At 41.7% G+C, this 16,355-nt stretch overlaps 1 protein-coding gene across 5 annotated transcripts in view; it reads right to left on the bottom strand.

The window, feature by feature from the left end:
- The window catches only part of MFHAS1 (multifunctional ROCO family signaling regulator 1), a 122,545-nt gene that overhangs the window by 74,639 nt on the left and 31,551 nt on the right, over window positions 1–16,355 (bottom strand). Inside the window, exon 2 of one of the 5 annotated variants that reach the window (XR_003677516.2) lies at window positions 7,941–8,142. The exons of the other annotated variants lie outside the window; for them this stretch is intronic. The gene's annotated coding sequence lies outside the window, so the exon portion shown is untranslated. The remainder of the gene's footprint in view (window positions 1–7,940; window positions 8,143–16,355) is intronic. 5 annotated transcript variants of the gene reach the window in all.

Here is a 16,355-nt window from a genome sequence, read left to right as displayed (position 1 = left end):
CCTCCCACTGGTGCGGGTCCCGTCCCTGTTCTTTTGTCTCTGTTTATTCTTTTTTCTTTTGCCCTACCCAGGTACGTGGGGAGTTTCTTGCCTTTTGGGAGGTCTGAGGTCTTCTGCCAGCGTTCAGTGGGTGTTCTGTAGGAGCTGTTCCACGTGTAGATGTATTTCTGATGTATCCGTGGGGAGGAAGGTGATCTCCGCGTCTTACTCTTCCTCCATCTTCAAGCTCCTCCTCCTAGGGACCATACCCAGTTTTCTCTCCGGCATTTGCGGGTCTCCATGGCTTCAAAACCAATGGGAGCGTTTTGTTTCTTTGCAAATTCAGTGTTATCAGGACACCATCGCCCTTCATTAAGGCTGAGATTCCAACTGCCATGGCCATTTGCCACTGATGCTTTTAATAACCATACGTTGATTTGGTGCTCAAGTCTAAAGAAAAAGCTTTCTATTTTTGCTTTCCCTGATAGGGTAGAGCCAACATAGCGCCCCCCACCATGCAAAGCTCTAATGTGGCTGACAGCAGAACAAAGTCTGTTAACGGTCTCTTATATTAGGCTATAATTGCTTTTAGCCCTAATGAGGCAAATTTACATTCTGGGAGAAGGGCATGAATCCTCACTTCCAAATAGTTTAGGTCAGAACTGTTTATATTTCCACAAAAACATTTATTCCCAGACCTATTTCAGAGCCTTACTTTGTGGATGCGAAGATAGCCTAAAAAACCCATTTAACCCAAAGGAGGCAGGAGGTCCCAATTCTATTCTCAGCAACAGCAGCTGCCTGACTCAGCCTATATGTCTGCTCTCAAGCTGCTGACTTCATCCCTACCTGCTCCACTTTCTCCTCCTATAAAAATGGGGATTAACCCCCCACTCATGCTTATTTACTTATACCGTGGATATACACCAACCCACACGTACACACTCACACATCCCATGAAGTGATCCCATGAAGTGATGTCCCTCTAGCTCAACAGATGACAAACTCCTGTCCTGCCTGCCCCTTCCCATCTTCCGGGAAGGAAGGGGAGCACTGGAGAGATGTACTCAGAAGAACAGAAACAGCAGGAAGAGAGAAAGAGGCCAGTACCTCTTAACCACAGTTCCATAAACCCAGACAAATATTTTATTAGTTAATATGCACAATCTCCCAAATTGGCTGCTCATTATTACCATAAAAAACTTGGGTTAGGACTGCCTGGCTCAGAGAAGGCCAGAAGCACTAGAAAATTCATTAATTCAGGTCCTAGCTACATTTTTCTATCATCAAGGCTATGCAGTTGTAGTAGGTGAAATGGTTCATCTTCCCAAATGCTATTTGTGAAGGAGGGAATTACTCCTATTTGCAATTCCCATCCTACAAGCCCAGTGAACACCTTGATTTGCCTTAGTTGGGGTCACATTATAGAATTATACCTATTTGAGTTAAAAAATTGTTTCTAAGTAAGGGACATTACATAGGGTTGCCTGATTTAGCAAGTCTACAGGACAGCCAATTAAATCTGAATATTGCATGAGACATATTTATACTAAAAATTATTTGTTGCTTATCTAAAATTCAATTTAACAATATATGTATATATAGGACATACTTAGAATAAAATTTACTTGCTGTTGATCTGAAATTCAAATTTCACTAAGCATCCTACATTTTATCTGGCGACCCTGACATTGCACTACGGCTTGTAAGAACAAAGATGAATAAGACATGGCATCTGACCCCAAGGAGCTCACAGTCTGGTGAGAACCAGAGCAATACAGGTTACCATAGAGGATTAGAGGCACCTACCAAGTGCTTTCGGAAACATAGGCAAAGGAGCCATTAAATCCTAATGTAGCACACAAATATTCCTATTTCTCGCAATGAAAGTAAACATTTTTTTATTCTAGAATTCTCTATATTCTACAGATCTACAATCCTGACACATGAACTTGCTAAGTGTTCTAAGTGTTCTTCCCTGACTGGACATCACCCACCATTCCTCCTTCAGGAGTAACATCCACACGAAGAAGCAAACACCGAGCTAAGCTGAAGCTTCCGAAACTTCCAGGAGTTAAGAACTTCTCTCCTTGACCCAGAGCTGTGTTGCTAGCCTCACAGGAACCCACAGAAAAGCAGAGAGCAGCGTGGCTTGAATGCGGTTCCTTACTAAGGGTCACGTGGATGAGGAAACCGAACGTTACCAAATGCACTCCATCTCCAAGTGGAAACCCGGAAAGCTGAACAATTGTGAAGATCATTCATTCCGCTTTCTGCCATTCCTTACACCTGAAGCAAGTTACTGTCTAGGTAATCTGGAGAGAGTTAGAGGATACTGGCCACAAAACAGATTTGAAAAGACAGATTAGAGAATAACCCGAGTTGTTTACAGAGCCAGATACTCTTCATCCTGGAGCCTGGGGAGCTCCCACAGTCTGGGAGTCTGTCTGTTTCGAACACAGTGTAGAGGACAGTCCTCCCCATTTCTGCTGAGAGCAGGGATTCCCCACATACTACTCATGCGCACAGCTCTGCAAGGAAGATTTTGGGCCCATGGTTGGAAAACTAGCTCTCCTTTTATCTCGAGCTGTCTTTGGCACCAGCAGCCAAGGGAGCTGGGCAAGGCACAGAATCGACTGGTCAGGTGGGGTCAGGCAAGGACAGTGCCAGAGAGACCTGCCCAGCTCATGTCATTCTCAGAGGGTGCCCAGGACGTGTGATGTACACCGCCTGGCGCAGAAACGGCTCCGGCCTGTAAGTCTCCTGCACCTTCTCGTGAAGAGCCACTTTATTACCCCCTTGATTTCGAGATCATAGGAGAGAAAGCAAAAGGCAAGCTGGGAGAAAAGGAAGCTAAGAAAAAGGTGGTGTGTATGTATTTCCTGCTGGAATTGCCTTAGATCACAGCAAAGAGGGCGTGATCATTTCCAAGGGCATTAGGGAAGGCTCTGGGGTCCACTGGTGGGAAACCAAGGACATATATTACACAAAAGACAATAATTCAAAGACTTACAATTGGGTAATTAGCTTTGTATCACTTTACTCACAAGGTCTCATAGTTCAGTGTTAAAAACACTAATACTTTAAAAAATGAAATTGGCCTCTTGTTCCGAGCCTATTCATCTTTGCATCCACAGAACAGAGCACCGTCATGGCACTTAGCACACACCTTGTAATGCTGATGCGTTAATGGATGGTGTTCATGAAGCTTCAACCCTATGAGCCAGATTCCCTACCACGGGCACGCATGCGTTTATTACCGCAATCAGGGAACCTTGCAGCCACACAGTTCTGGCCATACACTTGCCTAACAACAAACACGATTCTCTAGGTGCTAAAGAGAAATGAGTAGAACTCAAGTTCTCATCTTTCAAGGCCTAACATTAAAACTTACTCCAAACCAGACACATTTACAAGTCAGAAAAGTAAAGACACTATTTCATACTATATCAAAAAAGAAGCCAACCTGTTTATAATTTTGTTTTGGAGGCAGTGCAGAAGGAAACACTTTGGAAAGCACTGCCAAATTCTAAAAAAGGAAGGAAGGAAGGGAGGGAGGGAGGGAAAACAAAATCATGAAAAAGCCAAAACCAAATTCAGCCCATTAAACAAAGCAGGAAAAAAATGAAACAAACAAAACAAACAAACAAACAAAACTTTATCAATTCAAAGCAATAGAGGTTGAAACAGAAAGTTCATGAAAGATCAATAAATAAATTCCAGATGTGCCCCCACTGTTTATCTATTAAATAGTCAACTCAACTTTTATCAGTTAACCAACCCAGGATAGGCTTACTTCTAATTTAATATCCCTTTCAGATCTCTGACTCCATAATTGAGATATTGTTCAAGCCAACATACGCAAACATTTTCTGCCTTAAAATAAACATGTGAATCTTCTGGGCTTAGATATTTTCTTCTTCCTCTTATTCAGCCACAGATGGTCTAGTCACCTCAATCACATTTAATAATATACATAAGTAATGTATAATTAAAAATATAATATAGATATACATAAGTGGTATATCTTCTGGGCTTAGATATTTTCTTCTTCCTCTTATTCAGCCACAGATGGTCTAGTCACCTCAATCACATTTAATAATATACATAAGTAATGTATAATTAAAAATATAATATAGATACACATAAGTGGTATAATATATAGGTAGTGCATATATAAAATTAAAAACAAAAGTGAGTACAGATAACTGTTAAGTGAGATGAATTAAAATGAAATTAATTCTATGAATAATTTAGTTAAAAATGAGTTCAAAATTAGTCTTCTGTTTTGTGAACTCAATAGACGCATATGACTTTTAACTATCTTTAACTCAACAAAAAGTGACTGTTACAAACTAATTTTAAAAATGCCTAAAACAAGGCATTCCCCGGCGGTCCAGTGGTTAAGACTTGGTGCTTTCACTACTGTGGGCCCAGATTCAATCCCTGGTTGGGGAATTAAGATCCCACAAGCCACACAGTGCAGCTAAAAAAAAAAAAAAAAAAAAAAAAAAAAAGCCTAAAACCTAAGGTAAGTTTTCCTCTACAGTCAGGAAAGTTCCATCTGCTGAACTGCACCATTTGTTGACACATACACATTGTCATCAAGAACCCACCAACACCAACTTTTGGTAGAACATTTTCTAAACACTGAGAAAAACCAAGACGATTCCAATACCTGAGCTGCAACAAACAAAATGCTCTAATACAATGACCTGGGTCATTTCCCAACCTTTGAGCCTGACAACCCAAGCTAGAGCAATAGCCATGTGAACTCAAACTAGAAGTGGGTAGGGAGTGGTTAAAGAACCAAGAAGGGAAGGAAATGGTTTAGTAAGTGCCTATAATGTGCCAGCCATAATAATGCACTTTTACACTTTTTAGTATCGTATTTAATCCTTTCAATAGCTCTATGGAATAGACTTAGCTTTTGTATAGTGAAGGAAACACACTGAGATGTCACCATGTCATCTAAATATAAACCTATCAAAGTACTTTTTTTTTTTTTTTACATCTTTTTATTATGCTTTGATATATGAGAAAAGTCTGTTAAAATGGCCCATCCTGGGACTTCCCTGGTGGGGCAGTGGATAAGAATCTGCCTGCCAATGCAGGGGACACGGGTTCGATCCCTGGTCCAGGAAGATCCCAGATGCCGCGGAGCAACTAAGACCGTGCGCCACAACTACTGAGCCCGCACTCTAGAGCCCATGAGCCACAACTACTGAGCCTGTGTGACACAACTACTTAAGCCCGCACGCCTAGAGCCCGTGCTCCACAACAAGAGAAGCCACCGCAATGAGAAGCCCATGCACCGCAATGAAGAGTAGCCCCCGCTCGCCACAACTAGAGAAAGCCCGCGCACAGCAACGAAGACCCAATGCAGCCAAAAAAACAAACAAACAAAAAAAAGCCATACGATGAATGTGAGCAAGATTTTTCTATCAGCATTTCTCAAGGTATTGAATATATTCTATATAACACCAGCTCTGGGGGATATACACAAGTGTTTTATGCACACACACACACACACACACACACAGATTCTGTGGTCACATAAGTTTGAAAAATACTTCCTTAAACTAGGCTCATCACATTTCTTAACTGTGGAACTTCTCAGAAGCTTCCTCATATGCTAAGATACTTGGTGTTTTTCAAAAACAGCTCTACAAAATACAGTTTTTCTGAAATTAATTTGACCAGAAACCCTTTTTCAGAGGATCTCCTGGGACTGATAATCTATACTCCACACTTTGGGAACCACAGTTCTAATTCACAGACTCCTAGGGTTTGCACTGGCTGGGTGTTTAGAGATCAGTGAATCTGGGGACCTCAGAACTTAGCCCAGAGAGTAACTGCAGCTCTGAACTCATGACATGACCCTCTTTGGTCAGTAGTGATACGGGGCAGGGTTCACAACTTAGAGGCACTGAAAAACAATGGAGAGTGTTAGTAGAGATTGTAAGTCAAGCCAAGCTAATGAAGTCCTCCTGATCCTTCCTATATCGGTGCCCCATGGCAGCTGCCATAACAAAGGACCACAAATTGAGTGGCTTAAACCACAGAAATGTACTGTCTCATCTGTGGAAGCTAGAAGTCCAAAATCAAGGTGTCCGCCAGGTTGGTTCCTTCTGAGGGTTTCAAAGGAGAATCTGAATCGGGCCCCCTCCTTGGCTTGGAGATGTCTGTGTTTTCCCTGTTTGCTTCTCTGTCTCCAGATTTCTCCTTTTTAAAATGAGGATGCCAGACAGATTGAAATAGGCCCATCTGAGGAATTCTTTCTAACTTGATTATCTCTGTCAAGACTGTCTCCAAATAAGGACCCACTCTGAGGTAGCAGGACTTAGGACTTCAATATATGAATTTGAGGAGGACACAGTTCAACCCATAGCATCCTCCAATAGAGCTAAACTGGCCAGAGACTCATGAGACGTCCAGTTTTCAGGGCTGCCCTACCTGTGGAAGTTGGAAACTGATCGATTATATTACCTATCCGAATGTCCTTCTGTTTTCTCTAATTTATACTCTGCTTTGGTAAGCTGTCTTTATTCTATTACGTAAACAGACTACAAAAATTTTCTCCTTCATCTGATATCTACATATAGGTGGCTTCTTACTGTGGTTTCTATGATCTACTGAGCCTATTATAGGTCAGGCACAGTATTCACCATCCTCGCATGCCTTTAAAGTAGGTCTTTTTCATGTTTAAAGAGAGGGAGAAGGCAGGTAACTTTCTCAAGGTCACATAGTTAGCAAGGAGCAGAATGTTGGGATTTGAACACACGTCTGACTCCAGAATTCCTACCCTTCCATTTCACCACAATCTGGGATGGCTGCTTTACCCCTGTACTTTTACTAAAGTTGAACCCACTCAGAGAAGTAGCTTTAAGAGGGGAGAAAAAAATCAAGAGCTCTGTTTTAGACATGAGATGCCTATTGGACATTCAAGTGGAGATATAACACAGGGAGCTGAATATGTTAGTCTGAAATTCAAGGGATAGTTAGAGCTGAAAGTATACATTCTTCATTTATCTACGTATGTGTGATTTAGTAAGACCAAGGTTGGATGGTATCACTTTGTGATGTAGAGCAGGTATCAGCAAACTACGGCGGATTTTTGTATGACAGGCTACAGCCTATTTTTATATGACCTGTGAGCCAAGAATGGTTTTTACATTTTTGAAATGGTAAAAAAGCAGTATTTCTTGATGCATAAAAACAATATGAAATTAAAATATTAGAGTCCATAAATAGTTTTACTGGAACAGTCGCACTCATTTATTTACGTAATATCTAGGGCTGTCTTTGTGCCACGTCACAGTTGAGTAAATGTGACAGACTATGTGGCCCACAAAACTTAAAAGATTTGTTAAAAAAAAGACTTTTTCCAGAAAATTCTGCCAATCTCTCCTAGAGAAGAGAGAGCAGAAGTCTGAGGACAGAGCCGTCCCTGGTGGCCTGTGACACTTCATGCCGGGATGAGGAAGCACATCCAGCAAAGAGGACTGAGCACCCAGTGAGATAAGAAGACAGCTGGGCAAATGGTGTCCCCAAAGCATTGAAGACACAGGATGCCTGGGGAAGGCAGTGTCTCCAGAAGGGACAGGGGGAACAACAGCGGGGTCAAGTGGAGGGCACGCTGAGAACTGACCGCTGACCACACGCACATCGCTGGAGACCAAGGCAAGAGCGGCTCTGGATCAGCGGTGGGGACAACGTTGGACTGAAAGAGATTCAGAGAAGGAATGGAAAGTACGGACGTAAATGTGGAGGATGAACAACATTTTCAAGGAACTTTATTATAAACAGGGCAGAGACAGCAGCTAGCACGGACCATAAAGTGAAAACATGCTTTGGTGGTTTGTTTTAAGAAAGGACATGCTACAGTCTGATGATTTGCTGACAGGATTGATCAAGTAGAGGGGAAACTGGTGAGGCAGGAGAGAGGGGGGAGCACTCACTGTAGGATGAAGGGCTTCTGAGTAGACGAGAGTAGAAGGTGTCCTGCGAGTAACTGGCCGGGGCAGGGATGGTTCATGTATCACAACAGGCAAGGCGGAGTAGGCATATGGGTGTGCACACAAGTCAGCTGGTAAATGTAGTGGTGGGAAGGTGAGAAAGTTTCTTCCTATGCCTGCTTTTTCCTTGGTTGTTTTTCTGCAGCTGCGTTCAAACACATGAACACCAGAATGACCGTGCAGAATGGAACCTGGGCTAAGGGAACTGAGGTGAAGAGTCAGTGATGGACCATGCAGTTTAAACTGGGTGAGGAAGTGAGGACATGAGTGGGGCTGGAAGACAATATAAAAGTGGAAAGGTCAGGAGGTCTCAGTGGGATCAGAGGATTTTTAAGTAGATTATGTAAATATGCCCTATGAATTTGGACCTTCAAATATCACATTTTTTAAAAATGTAAAGCAGAGTCTTATCTAGAATTCAAGCTGGTATTTGATGGGAGTTTTCTTGGACAAAAACATAATCGGTTAAGAAGCAGTCACCCCTAACCACCTATCAATCATTAATTTCCTCCTGTCAAGGGAGAGGACTCGATGAAGGTACAATGTCATTCGATTCATATCTTCTCTGTGTAGCCATGAGTGAAAAGGCATCTGGGGAAGCAAGAGGAGGAGGAGGAGGAGGAAGCAGGCTTGGGGGGAAGAAGAAAAGGCACTCATGAGAGAGGAGAAAGGGAGTGAGATGAGGTGGAGAGAAAGAAGGAAGAGAGGTGAAGGCAATAATTGTAAAAACCACTTTTTTGTTTTGTTTTGCGGTACGCGGGCCTCTCACCGCTGTGGCCTCTCCCGTTGTGGAGCACAGGCTCCGGACGCGCAGGCTCAGCGGCCATGGCTCACGGGCCCAGCCGCTCCGCGACATGTGGGATCCTCCCGGACCGGGGCACGAACCCGCGTCCCCTGCATCAGCAGGCGGACTCCCAACCACTGCGCCACCAGGGAAGCCCCGTAAAAACCACTCTTTAAAAAGAAAGTACTGAGTTCTACACATGGAGGTGTCAGCACCAGGAAACATCCACATCATATACTGAGTGGTCATCAGCACTAAGACTCCAAATTTACCAAACACCAGTGTCCTTTCTTCCTATACACAAAGAAACTGCCATTTTAAAATGGCAGTTTTTATTAAGGACAGTGTATTAATGTCCTAGGGCTGCCATACAAAATACCACAAACTGGACTCTTAAACAACAGAAATGTATTTTGTCACAGTTCCGGAGGCTAGAAGTTCAAGATCAAGGTGTTTGGCAGGGTGGTTTCTTCTGAGAGTCGCGAAGGAGAATCTGGTCCATGCCTCTCCCCTAGCTTCTGCACTGTGCTGGCTATCTTTGGCTCTTTGGCATTTCTTGGCTTACAGATGAAGCACCCCAATCTCTGCCTTTCTCTTCACATGGTACCTTCCCCTGTGTGCGTGTCTCTGAGTCCAGATTTCCCCTTTTTATAAAGACATGGAGTGTCTTTATAAAAAATCCATATTGGATTAGGGCCCACCCTAATGGCCCCTAATGATTTCATTTTTACTTACTTCTATAATGACTCTATCTCCAAGTAAGATCACATTCTGAGGTACTGGGGGTTAAGACTCCAATATATATTTTTTTTTTTTTTTTGGAGGCGGGGTACAATTCAACTCATAAGGGACAGGAAGGCTTGTCTTAGTTTTGTCTCTTAAATTAGACTGCAAGTAACTTAAAGGCAGATACCATTTTTCAAAGAACTCTGATTGCCTCAAAAGATGGAAGGATTTTATAGACAAAGCGGATATTTTACAACCTTGCTGGAGCTGATGTTAAATGTGGTACCAAACACAATTTTGTTAAATTTCATGTTAATGTATGATTTCATTAGAAAGAATCTCAAAGCAGAGGACATGGTTTGGGAATTAGACTTTTCTGGAGTTTAGCTTCTCCAATGTGCAGGATTATGTAAGTATTTCCTAAGAAAGGGGTGAAGGGAGAAGAAAAAAATTCCATGTTGCTCTTTTTGTGTGTGCACACACATTCTCCTGTCACAGATAGAAAAGTGATTCCTGACATGTGCATTTTTTTCATCATAAGCTAAAGATTTCCCTAAGTTTAGAGTGATATGAAATATAAATTAAGCATGATTTGTACCCCATGACCCTTTTCAAGAACAAGTCTTTGTGAAGGAGGAAGGATGTGATTATAAAGGGTCAGCAGGAGGGAGTTTTTTGGGGGTAATAGGATTTTCCTGTACCTTGACTGTGGTGGTGATTACATGAATCTATACATGAGTTAAAAGTCATAGGATTATATGCTGAAAAAAGTCAATTTTACTATATGATAATTTTTTTTTGGCTATATGATAATTTTTAAAAGACTATTTTAAAAGGAATATTGGCAGTTAGTGTCTATTTTTCAACAGTTTTAAGTGACAGCAGTATTATTCCCACTTTTCAGATAAGGAAAGTGGCAGCTCAAAATTAAAAAACCTGCCCAGGATTTATACACCTTAGGGTGGAGGATCTGGGCTTGATCCACATCTGGCTGCTCCAAAACATGTACTCTCTTCCACTGCCCCACAATGGCACCAAAAAAACTACTGCACTACCTAATTTGAGCATGCCTGCTCCCTCTCAGAACTGCAAATCCTTGATCAAAAGTAAAAGCTATTGTCAGAGGTAACACACACAAACAGCTGTGAGACTCCATAAAGAGAGCACAGAACAAAACATGGAAACCCATCCCACTTATATAACATTATTTCTTGGATACATGCTCTTCTGGGGCAGAGGTCCAAAAACAACAGCCTATGCGCTATGTATCGACTATCAACAATCTCATCTCTGACTGCTAGAATAGCTTCACTCCACATAAAAAGAATAGCCCTCTTAGTCCCCTGGACTTATTTAGGAAAAGAGAAGGAGGAAATACACCAGAGTTAGGAGACATAAAGCATGCATTCTGTTGCTTTCCATTTTGCTCAGATGGGTCTCCACTCAGAAACCTAAGAAAACAGGGCATCGAGTGGACCAGCCTGGACACAGTGTTGTACTGAATGCTCTAGAATATGTCTTTAGAAGTTTCCCAGGGTTCTTCATTTGATGCTTAGTGTGGTCCCTGTCACCAACTCAACGAACAATGAAATTTAGTCCTAGGATGAAGTGACAGCCACTTTCCCCACATCTTCTGCACACCAAACAAAAGGCCACAAAGACACCCAGAAGCAAACCTCCTTAAGCAGTGCTCACCTCACTTATGACCAACAGCTCAATACAGTCAATGGATAACTAAAGAGTCAGTGTGAAGTCATCCACTAAGTAACGGCAAACAATACAGACTTTTCTTGAAAAAGATTAAGAGATATGCTTGCTCTTGGCAGACTCGAATATTATGCAAATTGCTGACCTTGTTTCTAGTTTTTCTTTAGGCTCATATGCACATAGATTTATATATACACATCCACAGCACTTATTTCTTCAGTAAGAAAATCCAAATACCTTTCTATAATTACTACAATGGAGACAACAGTGACTAAGAGCTGTATTTCACAGTCGTGATTATGGCAAAGTCTATACATGTCTTTTAATTTCATCACCTAAATTCTTCCAGGCAAGGGCAACAAACTCATCTTTATATCCATCCACTGTAATTCCAAGTATAATGCCCTGAAAGCGATAGATACATGAAACATCTACTGAACTGAAAAAGCAAAATGAGGGAAAAGAAAATGCATAACTTAGAACAAAAATTTAGGCTTTTTGGCTTACAAAACTCTTGAAGTTTGACCACTGCCACATAATCTTGAGCTGTAACCGCTGCCAAAAGTCTTTCCAATGAATTAGAAAGCAAACAAAATTTCTTCTCTTAGTTGAACAACAGGAAATTGCCACTTTTACGGCTCAAAAATTACTGGATATCAACAATTTCATATGGTTCAACATAATAGAATATAACCAATCACACAAACATAGGTGGGAAATCTGGATTTATCTTCATAACATGTTCCACTTATCAAAATATTCATATACAGGACCTCCCCGGTGGCGCAGTGGTTAAGAATCCGCCTGCCAATGCAGGGGACACGGGTTCGAGCCCTGGTCAGAATCCGCCTGCCAATGCAGGAGACACGGGTTCGAGCTCTGGTCCGGGAAGATTCCACATGCCGTGGTGCGGCTGGGCCCGTGAGCCATGGCCGCTGAGCCTGCGCTCTAGAGCCTGTGAGCCACAACTACTGAGCCTGCGTGCCACAACTACTGAAGCCTGTGCACCCTAGAGCCTGCATGCTGTAACTACTGAGCCCAGGTGGTGCAACTACTGAAGCCCGTACTCCTAGAGCCTGTGCTCCACAACGAGAAGCCACCACAATGAGAAGCCCTCGCACCACAACGAAGAGTAGCCCCCGCTCACCGCAACTACAGAAAGCCCGCGCGCAGCAACAAAGACCCAATGCAGACAGAAATAAATAAAAATAATTTTTAAAAATTAATTTTAAAAATTCATATACAAAGGATAGGATCACAAGGCACATACCATGTTAATGTGAAAAATTTTGTTTCAGGATGTCGAAGGAATTATTTTAACCAGAACTTATTTTAAAATTAGCTTTAATGAGGTATAATTTACATATAATAAAATTCCCTAATTTTAAGTGTGATATGTGATGCAGTTCGACAAATGTATCCAGTCTTGTCATCCCCACCACAATCATGATGTGGAATAATTCCATCACCCACAGACGTTCCCTTGTAGTCCATCCCCTGCCCATACCATCAGCCCGATTTGCTTTCTGTCACCATAGCAGTTTTGCCTTTCTAGAATTTCCTATAATTGGATTCAAGCCCAAAAGTACATACATTTTTGTGTTTGGCTTCTTTCACTTAGCACAATGCTCTTGATGTTCATCTACATTGTTTCATCAGTAGTTCACTTCTTTTTATTGCTAAGTAATATACCACAATTTATCTATTTAGCAGACAAGTTGTTTCCAGTATTTGGCCATTATGAAAAAAGCTATTATAAACATTTGTGTATAAATCTTTTTATAAACACAGATTTTCATTTCTCTTGGGTGAATACCAAGGAATGAAATTGCTAAATTGTATGGTAAATGCATGTTTAAATTTATTAGAAACTACCAAACTGTTTTCCAATGGTTACACCACTTCACATTCCCAGCAGCAACGCAGGAGAACCCCAGCTGTTACAAATCCTCACCAGCACTTGGTATGGTCAGTCTTTTTAATCTTTGCCATTCTAGCAGGTGGGTAGCTATATCTCCTACTGGTTTTAATTCGTCTTTCTCTAATGACTAGTGATGCTACTATCTTTCAATGTGCTTATTTGCCATTCACATACCCTGTTTGGGGAAGTGTTTATTCAAATCTTTTGCCCAGTTTTTAATTTGGTTTTATAATTATTGACTTGTAAGAGTTCTGTTTTGGTTTTTATCAGGTATACGTTTTGCAAATATTTTCTCCTGAACTATGGATTGCCTCTTCATTTTCTTAACAGGTCTCTTGAAGACCAAAAGTTTTTCATTTTGATTCAGTCCTATATAGCAAAATTTTCGTAAGCACAGGTGTTTCTCCTATGCTTTCTTCATAAGATTTTACAGTCTTAGCTCTTACATTTAGATCTATGATTCATTTCAAGTGAATCTGTGTGTACGGTAAAAGGTACAAGTCAAGGTTCATTTTTATAAATATAGATATCTAATTGTTTCAGCACTATTTTGGAAAATATTCTCTCTCCCTCACTGAATTATTTTGTACCTTTGTCAAAAATCAATTAACCATATATGTGGGTCTTCTCTGTTCTACTGATTGATTTATCTGTCCTTACACCAATACAACACTGTCTTGATTACTGTAGCGTCAAAGGAAGTCTTGAAATCAGGTAGTATAAATCCCTCAACTTAGAATACCTATTTTTAAATACCTTAATAACTGGTGATTGATTCTCTATGGGACAATTCACTCCCAATGGATTCAGCATAAGACCTCCAATTGATGCTGTTGCTCACTCCATCCCCCCCATCCCTTTCTGAAATTAACAGTGGCTCCTTCTACACATTCCAGGGAGCTTCAAAGCCCTTCATTTCCTTCCTGCTTAGGCAGGGGCATAAAGAATTCCTACCCCCCCCAAAAAAAAGAATTCCTACCCAGCTGACCTCACCAACAACGGGCTCTCACTTACGCTCTTGTTCTACCAGCCATGACCCCCTGGACTCTTGGTCTCTACTCCTTAGATTTCTCCAGACCACATCACCAAAACGTTGCTAACCTCTGTGTTGACCATCTGATTCCTACCCCTATGGCCAGCCTTAGAGACAGATTTCCCTGGGGTGCTGTGACCTGGTTCATTCTGAGTTTGGACTTCACCCCTAACCAGCTATAACCATAAATGAATAAATGAATGAACAAAGATATTTCTACCCACGAGCCAACCAGGCCTGTTGCCAATGGCCAAGAGGGCTGTTCAGGGCATGTTGCCAGGGGGCACTGCTCAGGCTGCCTGCAGTGGAACTGTGGAACAAGATGGCCCTGCCCCCACTCCTCCGCCCCTTCTTCCCTCCAGCTCACACATTAGTGACACAGTGCCTTCATACTGAAAATTACATAGCAAAAATATGTTCAACATTCCTTGGACCAAATTCACATTCCAAATATTCTTCTGTTGACTTGGATGTGTCTCAGACAGGTTCAAATGCAGAAGACCACAAATAACTGTTCGGGTGCAATCACTTTTTACATTTTTTTCCCCTAAAATATTCAAACATATTTACATCGTCTTGCAGAACTACAATCAGCATAAAATTTGCTATTCCCTTCCTGTAATGTGTACCAGCTATCTACCAGATGCTTCTGAAGTTTATTTTCTTTATCAGGTAAAATGAATTTTCCCAGTTGCATCCCAAAATAAACTCACCTACGGGCTCTAGGCTCTGTTTAAAAAAAAAAGAAAGAAAGAAAGAAAAGAAAACAGGAATAAAGGAAGGAAGGAGGGAGGGAAGGAAGAAAAACAGGAACTAAGATGAGATATCATAAAGTTATATAACACAGCACTGAAATTTTCTCATCTGAAAGATTACCTGAGATTTCTTTTGCCTTTATGTGTGAATTAGCTACTAAAAAGGATATCTAGGGTCCCAAACAAGTCAATTAAGAGTCCACCTAAGTTAAAAAAAAAAAAGTTTTAAAAAATGAGAAGCTTAGAAATTCTTTCCTCATAAAAACCTAGCTCTCCTTGAAGAAACTAAACTCAAAAGGCAGAATTGGGGCTTCCCTGGTGGCGCAGTGGTTGAGAGTCCGCCTGCCGATACAGGGGGACGTGGGTTCGTGCCCCGGTTTGGGAGGATCCCACATGCCGTGGAGCAGCTGGGCCCGTGAGCCATGGCCGCTGAGCCTGCGCGTCCAGAGCCTGTGCCCTGCAACGGGAGAGGCCACAACAGTGAGAGGCCCACATACCGAAAAAAAAAAAAAAAAAAAAGGCAGAATTGGAAACTCCTGGATACAATGATTAAAAATGGGCAGGGAACTTCAGACTATACTACAAAGCTACAGTAATGAATACAGTATGGTACTGGTACAAAAACAGAAATGTAGATCGATGAAACAGGATAGAAAGTCCAGAGATAAACCTACACACATACGGTCAACTTATCTTTGATAAAGGAGGCAAGAGTATATAATGGAGAAAAGACAGCCTCTTCAATAAGTGGTGCTGGGAAAACAGGACAGCTACATGTAAAAGAATGAAATTAGAACACTCCCTAACACCATACAGAAAAATAAACTCAAAATGGATTAAAGACCGGAAACGTAAGGCCAGACACTATAAAACTCTTAGAGGAAAACATAGGCAGAACACCCTATGATGTAAATCACAGCAGGATCCTTTCTGACCCACCTCCTGGAGAAACAGAAATAAACACAAAAGTAAACAAATGGGACTTAATGAAACTTAAAAGCTTTTGCACAGCAAAGGAAACCATAAAAAAGATGAGAAGACAACCCTCAGAATGGGAGAAAATATTTGCAAACAAAGCAACGGACAAAGGATTAATTACAAGCAGCTCATACAGCTCAATATCAAAAAAACAAACAACCCAATCCAAAAAAGGGCAGAAGACCTAAATAGACATTTCTCCAAAGATATACAGATTGCCAACAATTGCATGAAAAGATGCTCAACATCACGAATCATTAGAGAAATCCAAATCATAACTACAATGAGGGCCTTCCCTGGTGGCGCAGTGGTTGAGAATCTGCCTGCTAATGCAGGGGACACGGGTTCGAGCCCTGGTCTGGGAAGATCCCACATGCCGCGGAGCAACTAGGCCCGTGAGCCACAACTACTGAGCCTGCGCGTCTGGAGCCTGTGCTCCGCAACAAGAGAGGCC

Source organism: Physeter macrocephalus, chromosome 20 (assembly GCF_002837175.3).
Source record: "Physeter macrocephalus isolate SW-GA chromosome 20, ASM283717v5, whole genome shotgun sequence".
Lineage (NCBI taxonomy): Eukaryota > Metazoa > Chordata > Mammalia > Artiodactyla > Physeteridae > Physeter > Physeter macrocephalus.
Note: the sequence above shows the minus strand (reverse complement) of the source record. Positions and strands in the feature narration are given on the sequence as shown.